This window comes from Oncorhynchus masou, chromosome 9, assembly GCF_036934945.1.
Source record: "Oncorhynchus masou masou isolate Uvic2021 chromosome 9, UVic_Omas_1.1, whole genome shotgun sequence".
Classification (NCBI taxonomy): domain Eukaryota; kingdom Metazoa; phylum Chordata; class Actinopteri; order Salmoniformes; family Salmonidae; genus Oncorhynchus; species Oncorhynchus masou.
Genome location: NC_088220.1, coordinates 79,415,309 through 79,428,122, shown reverse-complemented (window position 1 = coordinate 79,428,122; position 12,814 = coordinate 79,415,309).

Here is a 12,814-nt window from a genome sequence, read left to right as displayed (position 1 = left end):
TCTGACATGTATGATAGACGTTTTCATGATCTAAAAGTCATATTCCTATTAACTTCCAGTATAGTGAGAGAGACTTTATCACAGTGCTACGTCGTCCCGGACAAATGTCTGCCTGGTTGAATGTCAATAACTCAGATACACATGAAAACATGAAATGACCCAGGGAATCGATAGAACATCACTCAGATGCACAAAAACAATATAACATTCAAAATGGGTTCATCCTTACTTTAGGCACTCATTCAAAATGGTTAAGGGTTAAGGATTGGGATAAAACCAGTGTCCACAACTGGGATCAAACACACAACCTTCTGATTCAGTGTCATGGGATTACGCCCTCCACCACCCTCGTCTACAACATTCTAGCACAGCGGTTTCCAAACTAGGGATCACGCCTGATATGAAAATGGGGTTGTGGGAGAGTTCCCAAAAGCCTGGTAAAAAATATATATATATACACATCGTACCAGTCAAAAGTTTGGACACACCTACTCATTCAAGGTTTTTTCTTTATTTTTACTATTTTATACATTGTAGAATAATAGTGAAGACATCAAAACTGTGAAATAACACATATGGAATCATGTAGTAACCAAAAAAGTGTTATCCTTTTTGGGATAGGGGGCAGTATTTTCACTTTTGGATGAATAGCATGCCCAGAGTGAACTGCCTCCTACTCTGTCCAAGATGCTAATATATGCATATTATTATTAGTATTGGATAGAAAACACTCTGACGTTTCTAAAACTGTTTGAATGATGTCTGTGAGTATAACAGAACTCAAATGGCAGGCAAAAATCTGAGAAAAGTCCAACCAGGAAGTGGGAAATCTGAGGTTTGTAGTTTTTCTAAGCTTGGCCTACCGAATACACAGTGTCTATGGGGTCAAGTTTTACATCCTAAGGCTTCCACTAGATGTCATCCGTCTTTAGAAACTTGTTTCAGGCTTCTGCTATAAAGGAGGGGGGGAATGGGAGCTGAATGAGTCATGGGTCTGGCAGAGTGTCAGGCTCATGAGGCGTGGTCCCAACAGAGTTAGCTCTCGTTCCAGTGCTTTTCTACAGACAATGGAATTCTCCGGTTGGAACCTTATTGATGATTTATTTTAAAAACATCCTAAAGATTGATTCCATACATCGTTTGACTTGTTTCTACGACCTGTAATGGAACTTTTCGTGTTTTTGTCTGGACGAAGTGCTCGCGCCTCATGAAGATGGATTACTGGGCTGAACACGCTAACAACAAGTGGCTATTTGGACATAAATGATGTACTTTATGGAACAAATCAGTTATTTATTGATCGAACTGTGAATTCCTGGGAGTGCATTCTGATGAAGATCATCAAAGGTAAGTGAATATTTATAAAGTTATTTCTAACTTCTGTTGACTCCAACATGGCGGATATTTCTTTGGCTGGTTTGGGCTCCGTATTCAGGTTATGCTTTTTCCGTAAAGTTTTTTTGAAATCTGACACAGCGGTTGCATCAAGGAGAAGTCTATCTTTAATTCTATGAATAACACTTGTATCTTTTATCAATGTTTATTAGTATTTCTGCAAAATCACCGGATGTTTTGGAATCAAAACATTACTGCACGTAAGGCGCCAATGTAAACTGAGATTTTTGGATATAAATATGCACATTATCGAACAAAACATACATCTATTGTGTAACATGATGTCCTATGAGTGTCATCTGATGAAGATCATCAAAGGTTAGTGATTAATTTGATCTATATTTCTGCTTTTTGTGAGTCCTATCTTTGGCTGGAAAAATGGCTATGTTTTTCTGACTTGGCTCTGACCTAACATAATCATATGTTGTGCTTTCGCTGTAAAGGCTTTTTGAAATCGGACCTGATGGGTAGATTAACTAGACGTTTATCTTTAATTTGCTGTATGGGACTTGTTAATGTGTAAAAGTTACATATTTCCCAAAAATATTTTTGAATTTCGCACACTTTTCAGCGGAATGTTGTCGAGGGGTTCCGCTAGCTGAACGCCTGCCCTAGATAGGTTAAACAAATCAAAATATATTTTATATTTGCCATTCTTCAAAGTAGCCACCCTTTGCCTTGATGCTGAATGGTTTTCTAACAGTTTTGCAGGAGTTCCCACATATGCTGAGCACTTGTTGGCTGCTTTTCCTTCACTCTACGGTCCAAAACATCCCAAGCCATCTCAATTGGGTTGAGGTCAGTGGTTCTGGAGGCAAGGTTATCTGACGCATCACTCTTCTTCTTGTATAAGGGTCAAATAGCCCTTATACAGCCTGGAGATGGGATGGCCATATGGAATGGTGTATCGCTGCAGAATGCCATTGTAGCCATGCTGGTTAAGTGTGCCTTGAACTCTAAATAAATCACTGACAGTGTCACCAACAAAGCACCATCACACCTCCTCCTACGTGCTTCATGGTGGGAACCACACCCTGAGATCATTCATTCACTGACTCTGCATTTCACAAAGATACGGCGGTTAGAACCAAAAATCTCAGATTTGGGCTCAACAGACCAAAGGACAGATTTCCACCTGTCTAATGTCCATTGCCCGTGTGTCTTGGCCCATATAAGTCTCTTCTTCTTATTGGTGTCCTTTAGTAGGGGTTTCTTTGCAGTAATTCAACCATGAAGGCCTGATTCATGCAGTCTCCTCTGAACAGCTGAGATGTGTCTGTTGCTTGAACTCTGTGAAGCATTTATTTGGGTTGCAACTTCTGAGGCTTATAACTCTAATGAACTTATCCTACGCAGCAGAGGTAACTCTGGGTCTTCCTTTCCTGTGGCGGTTGTAAGAATGTATGCTGAGAGTCAGGAAGCAAGTTCAGGGAGTGAATACATTTAATTAATAAATGAACAAAACAACAAACACGAACGGAGCACCGACATTAAACAGATACAGGAACAATGACGACTAGGGAAGAAACCAAAGGGAAGTGATATATATAGGGATTAACCAAAGGGAAGTGACATATATAGGGAAGGAACCAAAGGGAAGTGACATAAATAGGGAAGGAACCAAAGGGAAGTGACATATATAGGGAAGGAAACAAAGGAAGTGACATATATAGGGAAGAAACCAAAGGGAGTGACATATATAGGGAAGGAACCAAAGGGAAGTGACATATATAGGGAAGGAACCAATGGGAAGTGACATATATAGGGAAGGAACCAAAGGGAAGTGACATATATAGGGAAGGAAGTGACATATATAGGGAAGAAACCAAAGGGAGTGACATATATAGGGATTAACCAAAGGGAAGTGACATATATAGGGAAGGAACCAAAGGGAGTGACATATATAGGGAAGGAACCAAAGGGAGTGACATATATAGGGAAGGAAACAAAGGGAAGTGACATATATAGGGAAGGAACCAAATGGAAGTGACATATATAGGGAAGGAATCAAAGAGAAGTGACATATATAGGGAAGGAACCAAAGGGAAGTGACATATATAGGGAAGGAACCAAAGGGAAGTGACATATATAGGGAAGAAACCAAAGGGAGAGACATATATAGGGAAGGAACATGTATAGGAAAGGAAGGAACCAGGGAAGGAAGTGACATATATAGGGAAGGAACCAAAGGGAGAGACATATATAGGGAAGGAAACAAAGGGAAGTGACATATATAGGGAAGAAACCAAAGGGAGTGACATATATAGGGATTAACCAAAGGGAAGTGACATATATAGGGAAGGAACCAAAGGGAGTGACATATATAGGGAAGGAACCAAATGGAAGTGACATATGTAGGGAAGGAAGGAATAGGGAAGGAACCAAATGAAAGTGACATATATAGGGAAGGAACCAAAGGAAGTGACATATATAGGGAAGGAACCAAAGGGAAGTGACATATATAGGGAAGGAACCAAAGGGAGTGACATATATAGGGAAGGAACCAAAGGGAGTGACATATATAGGGAAGGAACCAAATGAAAGTGACATATATAGGGAAGGAATCAAAGAGAAGTGACATATATAGGGAAGGAACCAAAGGGAAGTGACATATATAGGGAAGGAACCAAAGGGAAGTGACATATATAGGGAAGAAACCAAAGGGAGTGACATATATTTAGGAAGAAACCAAAGGGAAGTGACATATATAGGGAAGAAACCAAAGGGAAGTGACATATATAGGGAAGGAACCAAAGGGAAGTGACATATATAGGGAAGGAAGTGACATATATAGGGATGGAACCAAAGGAAGGGACATATATAGGGAAGAAACCAAAGGGAAGTGACATATATAGGGAAGAAACCAAAGGGAGTGACATATATAGGGAAGGAACCAAAGGGAAGTGACATATATAGGGAAGAAACCAAAGGGAAGTGACATAGGCAGGTAATCAAGGAGGTGATGGAAATTTCTTTTGACTGACCTTCATGTCTTAAAGTAACGATGGCCTGTGATTTCTCGTTGCTTATTTGAGCTGTTCTTGCCATAATATGGACTTGGTCTTTTACCAACAAGGGCTATCTCCTGTATACCAAGAACGAAAGAAATTCAACAAATCTACTTTTAACAAGACACACCAATTAATTGAAATGCATTGCAGGTGACTACCTCATGTGTCTCAAAAGCATTGTAATGTGGTTAACCTTAAAAATCGAAATGAAAATGATTCAAATCCAAGAGTTAAAATTCAACCAGTGAGCACCCTTATATCGTGGGAAAAGGCCACACTTGACCGTTGCACTTGAATCATTCCCACGGTGAACGGCTTACCCCACTATGCTATGAAACCACACACTATTGCTGAGACTTTGATATTCTCAGACTCAATACGGTGAAAAGAATGTGTGGGGAGGCAGAGGCACAGAAATTCACATCAATACCTTTGTCAGACAACACTGTGAAACTAAGAATTGATGCTGTAGCTAACAAACGGAACAGGGGATGTTCAGTGTGTTGAAACAGAACAGATGTTCAGTGTGTTGAAACAGAACAGGGGATGTTCAGTGTGCTGAAACAGAACAGAAGATGTTCAGTGTGTTGAAACAGAACAGAAGATGTTCAGTGTGTTGAAACAGAACAGGGGATGTTCAGTGTGCTGAAACAGAACAGGAGATGTTCAGTGTGTTGAAACAGAACAGGGGATGTTCAGTGTGTTGAAACAGAACAGGGGATGTTCAGTGTGTTGAAACAGAACAGGGGATGTTCAGTGTGCTGAAACAGAACAGGAGATGTTCAGTGTGTTGAAACAGAACAGGATGAAACAGATGTTCAGTGTGTTGAAACAGAACAGGGGATGTTCAGAACAGGGGATGTTCAGTGTTTTGAAACAGAACAGGGGATGTTCAGTGTGTTGAAACAGAACAGGGGATGTTCAGTGTTTTGAAACGGAACAGGGGATGTTCAGTGTGTATGAAACAGAACAGGGGATGTTCAGTGTTTGTTGAAACAGAACAGGGGATGTTCAGTGTGTATGAAACAGAACAGGGGATGTTCAGTGTGCTGAAACAGAACAGGGGATGTTCAGTGTGCTGAAACAGAACAGAAGATGTTCAGTGTGCTGCGTGGAAATATTGACAACAACAAAAAAATGATTCCATAAGATGGATTGGGGCTTCCTCTATGGCGGGTCGGCGGACAGGCCTCTGCACTCGAGTTCTGAATGTGTCTTCCTCTGCCACATGGACATATTGTTTGATACCCAGGGAGCAGCTGGCGGCAAAAGATCTGAGCGCAGGAGTCGGAGATATGCAGCAGGTAACTTCCATTGTAAACTATATCGGGCACATCTGTTCACAAAACTATGTGGAGATGTGAGATCAGAGAAGGACAATGTTCTATTTCACACCCAGGCTTGGTGGTTATCAAGGGGGTTGGAACGATTTTTCGAATTGAGAGAGGAACTGTTTGTTATTCACAATGTATGTAAAGAAACAGAATTTGTTGACTTTCTGTGTAATGAAAATAAAATGTGTCTCCTTGCCTGTGTAACAGACATATTTGGGAAAGTGAACGAACTGAACGCAGGCATGCAGGGGAAAACCCCAAAAGTTCTATAGCCGAGTGACCAAATCAGCTAAATTTGTTTGACTGTGATCCTGGCTCAGTTGACGTGCTGGTAAGGGAAACCGAACAGCTGATCGCGCTGTCATTCACGGATCACTATGGAGGAGTTTTGGTACCTGACTCAAAGGGAATACTGTATCATCTCCCTCCGAGCATTAATCCTCATTGTACACTGATTCAGTGCTCTGGTCTGCATTAAAAACTCGATCCAGGTTGGACGTGACAGGAGAGATGAGGTGCGCACTGTCAACCACGCCAGTGACTTTGAGAATCTCATATGGAGACATGCATCTAGCCACACCCATCTCATTAGGGGTGGTGAGATAAAATACATTATGTCAGACTAATTTGCGATTGACTGTCATAGCCCCACATTAACAAAATATGATGGCGAGTAGAGAATACAATCAGAAATACTGTTTGAATTTTGAGATATCAAAATGGGGTCGTGGGTCAAACTAGTTTGGGAACCCAAAACCCAAGTTTACTTGATGGCAATAGTGCTCACTGTTGCTCCTAGTGTCTGGCTTTGAAAGCATATCCTGACATCCTCAGGACATGGATAAAGATCCAATTTCTACATCAATTTTGAACGACTCGACTGGTTTTAACAGGACAATACATCTCACAGTGACAGACATGCATGCCTGCACACACAGCCAGAGAAGCAGGTTCTGAAATTGAAAATGTTATGGTTTAGTGGTTTCATACTTTAACATTTGACAGATATCTACTATCCTATCTCTTCCATGCTCCATCTGACCAACTGACTGAGTTACAGAGAGTGAGAGAGAGAATCTGAAGTCAAATGTCTACTGTTTGCTGGTGATCTGGTGCTTCTGTCCCCAACCAAGGAGGGCTTATAGCAGCACCTAGATCTTCTGCACAGATTCTGTCAGACCTGGGCCCTGACAGACCTGGGCCCTGACAGACCTGGGCCCTGACAGACCTGGGCCCTGACAGACCTGGGCCCTGACAGTAAATCTCAATAAGAACTCAATAACGGTGTTCCAAAAAAGTTCCAGTTGCCAGGACCACAAATTCCATCTATACACCGTTGCCCTAGAGCACACAAACTATACATACCTCGGCCTAAACATCAGCGCCACAGGTAACTTCCACAAAGCTGTGAACGATCTGAGAGACAAGGCAAGAAGGGCCTTCGATGTCATCAAAAGTAATATCAAATTAGACATACCAATTAGGATCTGGCTAAAAATACTTCAATCAGTTTATAGGACCCATTGCCCTTAATGGTTGTGAGGTCTGGCATCCACTCACCAATCATAAGCTCACAAAATGGGACCAACACCAAATTGAGACTCTGCAAAATTATCCTCAGTGTACAACGTAAAACACCAAATAATGCATGCAGAGCAGAATTAGGCCGATACCCGCTAATTATCAAAATCCAGAAAAGGGCTGTTAAATTCTACAACCACCTAAAAGGAAGCGATTCCCAAAACGTCCATAACAGAACCAGCACCTACAGAGAGATGAACCTGGAGAAGAGTCCCCTAAGCAAGCTGGTCCTGGGGCTCGGTTCACAAACACAGACCCCACAGAGCCCCAGGACAGCAACACAATTAGACTCAACCAAATCATGAGAAAATAAAAAGATAATTATTTGACACATTTAAAATAATAAAATAAAAAACACAGAACAATCTAGAAAAGGACAACCAGTGAAGAACAAACACCATGATAAATACAACTCAAATGTATGTTTATTTATTTTACCTTTTGTACTTTAACTATTTATACATAATATGACATTTGACACAGCTTTATCATTTTGGAACCATTGTGAGTAATGTTCACTGTTCATTTTTTAAATTGTTTATTTTACCTTAGATAATAAATTATTTTGCTTGCTTTGGCAACGTAAACATATGTTTTCCATGCCAATAAAGCCCTTAAAATTGATTTTTTTATACTGAATTGAGAGTGAGTGAGTGAGTGAGTGAGAGAGAGAGAGAGGGAAGAGAGAGAGAGAGAGAGAGAGAGAGAGAGAGAGAGAGAGAGAGAGAGGAGAGGGGGATACATAGAAGTCACAAAGGTATTTTCTGACATCAGTCTGCCATCTAGTGGTGATAAAGTAGTATTGCATTCATCAGGATTAGGATGGAACAGATCATTGTTAATACACACACGTGTGTGTGTATAGTGAACTGAACACTCATGACGGATTAAATTAGCTGTAGCTGTTCATTGAATGAAAGATTAATTTTGGTTTAGTTGATTGTAGGCAATTTAACCATTGGGAAAGACACTGACCCCACACACTACATCACACATTCTTCTGTCTCATACAACCCCATCAAATTCTTACACACAGACATGAACAGCCTCCCCCCACCCCCACAGCGCCTCTTCCTCCCTGTTATCTACTTGCATTTGTCGGGAGGCAACTCAGTTATTAATAAACGAGTACTTATAAGATCAGGCAGAGTAATGTAAAGACTTAACCTGCAGGCTTTACCTGTGTGTGTGTGTGTGTGTGTGTGTGTGTGTGTGTGTGTGTGTGTGTGTGTGTGTGTGTGTGTGTGTGTGTGTGTGTGTGTGTGTGTGTGTGTGTGTGTGTGTGTGTGTGTGTGTGTGTGTGTGTGTGTGTGTGTGTGTGTGTGTGTGTATGGGGCGACATCTTGCCGGTCACCTCACGGGGCGCCTGCACCGAAAAATGAGGGAATGGTGACATTTGCACAATCAGTTTTCTATTGCTCATTTGCTCGTCACGTCAATGGTATCATGTCACCGTGTGGGACTGTGGGTCAATTAACCTTGTCGGAGTGGGCGCCCTGATTCTAGTTGGTGAGCTCGGCAGGCTACTGCCTGGGAAGGTCTCCCACTCAGAAGTATGAGATGGGGAGGGGGGCGGGGGTAGTTTGACCTCAGGTCTCCCCACTGGAAGCCCGAGGAAGGGGGAGTGGGGGAATCTATCAAATAGCATCCCTCTAACTTTGTACAGTACTAATGCAATTAGTCAAATCAGTCACACTACGAAATGCTACCTTTTAAACCACAATTCATTCATAATACTGTGAATGTATAGTTTCACAGACATATTAGTTGCGTTTTTGTTCTGGTTTGTGAGAAATCATGAAGAATAATATAAAACCAGTCTGCACACCACCAAGGTGGATTGGTTTAGTCTTGACTCTTGGTTGACAGTGTTGGGAGGATGGGTAATGTAGTCTTGACTCTTGGTTGACAGTGTTGGGGGGATGGGTAATGTAGTCTTGACTCTTGGTTGACAGTGTTGGGGGATGGGTAATGTAGTCTTGACTCTTGGTTGACAGTGTTGGGGGATGGGTAATGTAGTCTTGACTCTTGGTTGACAGTGTTGGGGGATGGGTAATGTAGTCTTGACTCTTGGTTGACAGTGTTGGAGGATGGGTAATGTAGTCTTGACTCTTGGTTGACAGTGTTGGGGGATGGGTAATGTAGTCTTGACTCTTGGTTGACAGTTTGGGGGATGGGTAATGTAGTCTTGACTCTTGGTTGACAGTGTTGGAGGATGGGTAATGTAGTCTTGACTCTTGGTTGACAGTGTTGGGGGATGGGTAATGTAGTCTTGACTCTTGGTTGACAGTGTTGGAGGATGGGTAATGTAGTCTTGACTCTTGGTTGACAGTGTTGGGGGGATGGGTAATGTAGTCTTGACTCTTGGTTGACAGTGTTGGGGGATGGGTAATGTAGTCTTGACTCTTGGTTGACAGTTTTGGGGGATGGGTAATGTAGTCTTGACTCTTGGTTGACAGTGTTGGGGGATGGGTAATGTAGTCTTGACTCTTGGTTGACAGTGTTGGGGGATGGGTAATGTAGTCTTGACTCTTGGTTGACAGTGTTGGAGGATGGGTAATGTAGTCTTGACTCTTGGTTGACAGTGTTGGAGGATGGGTAATGTAGTCTTGACTCTTGGTTGACAGTGTTGGAGGATGGGTAATGTAGTCTTGACTCTTGGTTGACAGTGTTGGGGGGATGGGTAATGTAGTCTTGACTCTTGGTTGACAGTGTTGGGGGATGGGTAATGTAGTCTTGACTCTTGGTTGACAGTTTTGGGGGATGGGTAATGTAGTCTTGACTCTTGGTTGACAGTGTTGGAGGATGGGTAATGTAGTCTTGACTCTTGGTTGACAGTGTTGGGGGGATGAGTAATGTATTGATGCTCGAGTGCCAAACCAACACAAATGGATAAGAAAAGGTCTAAGCCATCAGGTGTCCAGTTTAGGAAAAGAGGAAAGAAGAAGCGGAGAAACGCGCAAAAGATAAAGGTTTGCAGCTCCGTCATCTCTTTATGAGTATAATATTATGAAAGTGATGAAGTAGGCTAACAAACATAAGTGTTATGCTAGCCTATGTTGCTTGCTATGACATTACACATAGGGTGACAATATTCCGTTTTCTGTCCAACTAGCTTACATAACATTGGATATAATTTCACACAGTTTCACTGTGATAATGTGTGTAGCCTGCAACAAAACGATTACAACCTAACTAGCACATTATTGATTTGGTTAACTGTCATTGAGGTGAGATCATAAAGGTTTTCTGTGATTGTAATGACTCGGTCCTGAGGTCAGGAAGGGGATTCTCCAATGCTTTAGGCTAACTTAAAAGACATGTTATATTATGCTGATATTTTGTATCTTCTGTGACATATTGAGTATTATGGGGTGTCTAATGCCTAGGATTAGCCAAGGAGGTTGTATGGTTCATTTGGTTCCTATTCTGAAAGTTTGATAAATTGTGCATAATGACATGTATATTTAATTGTGCAACAAATGTATTTAGAGTGCCAGATTCATATACTGTATTTCAATGCAAATTGTGAAATATTTTGTGCACTGGCCAGGATGAGGAGTGCCTCTTCAGAAATGATCTCGGAGCCTCAGGATCAAGACCCATTTGCTTCCACTTCTCCACAGCAGGATTGTGTGTGTGTGTGTGTGTGTGTGTGTGTGTGTGTGTGTGTGTGTGTGTGTGTGTGTGTGTGTGTGTGTGTGTGTGTGTGTGTGTGTGTGTGTACACGCACATGTGTTTATGTGTGCATCCCTGAATAACATAGACAGTGTAAATAATTTCCCTTTAGTAAAATAGAACAAGGGGAATGTGTTGCTCTTAGGAGGCTGGCTAGAAGGAGCACATATTGGCACAATGGCACAGACAGCAAGGTGACAAGAATCTCTAGAACCATCTGACCAGTAAAATAAACAATACAGGAAGACGTGTCTGTGAAAGGACTGGTGAGTAGGTAAGTCATTAAATTACATTTAAATAAACATATTTCCTACCTCTTTAAATTAACAATTTCTGTAGCAGCTCACTTCTCTCAGCAATGCCATCAATAACCAGGTCACTGTCCAGGGCCATTAAAACATCTCGCTCAGCAGCCATGAGCATAAAAGCCTCCAGGTGCTGTTGAGATAGAGTGCTCCTGAGTCTACTCTTGACGAATTTCAGAGGGTTACTGCCAGGGTAAGTAGGAACATACCAGGATGTGGTATGTGTCAGTCAATAGGTTGTACTGACTAAGATTACTGTAGCAACACACCGGACAGTCCTTGCCAGACAAACAGCTCTTGTTCACCATCTCTACCTCATCTTAATTTCCTTGAGGTCCATGATCCTCCATAGTCCTGGTTATGTATTCTTCAAATCCTGATTGTTTTAACCTAGTCCACTGTTCTGCCAGACTCATGAGCTCACTCTGTAAACTGACCACCGTTGCTCTGCTGCCAAATTTGATCTAACATTTGCTTAGTTCTTGGAGGACCTTAGAAAGTAGGCCTCAGCATGACCTCTATGCATAATGCTCTTCTCATGCTCTTCCACTCTCTGATGGATATGCTTCCAGTCTGCCATTCCATTCATGATAGGACTGTTCTTTGTGGGCTTTGCAAATGCCATACAAACGAGGCAGAATAAAGCATGGTTCTCTTCACTGTATGACAGCCACTTCCTGTTGATCCCATCATTACAACAACAAAAAACCTCCTGCACCACAGACTTTTCACACTTTTGTTGGGGGGTGGAAACTGAAAAACATATCAAGGTCCCCTGACTTCGGCCTCTTAATTAGGGATAGCCCTCTTTTTTTTCTCAATTTTCTACGAAATGACATACCCAAATCTAACTGCCTGTAGCTCAGGACCTGAAAGCTTGATATACATATTCTTTGTACCATTTGAAAATAAACATTTTAAGTTTGTCTAAATGTGCATTGAATGTAGGAGAATATAACACAATAGATCTGGTAGAAGAACAAAAAACATACAAAAAAACCACCCGTCTTTTTCTACCACCATATTTGAAATGCAAGAGAAAGGTCATAGTTCGGGCCACCACTCTGGTTGTTATTCTGATAGTGTACACCAGATGGCAGCAGTGTATGTGCAAAGTTTCAGATGGATAACTTGAAGAATGAGTGAACAACAAGACTTTCAGTGTGAAGTCCCCAGGTACATTTCAGCAAATGGTGAAGGAGACAATCGCATTCATATTCCATTTTTTTCTGCAAGAATATCGTCATCTCTATACTTGGACTTTGATTTAGCTTTTCCAGTATTAGTAGCCATATTATAAGTTCAATGTTTGCAAAACAACCCGTTTTCATAACTTCACAACTCTGAATATCCTTATAATTTTGTCCAATTTAGCTACATTTTACGACATATACATGGATTCCGGATACTCCCGTAAAGCCCAGCTCATTGGTTATCAAGCGAGCTTTGTTTGACCCTGATTGGTGCTTATTTGATGGCCGCCCGCGTCATCGGCGTGCCATGAAGGCTT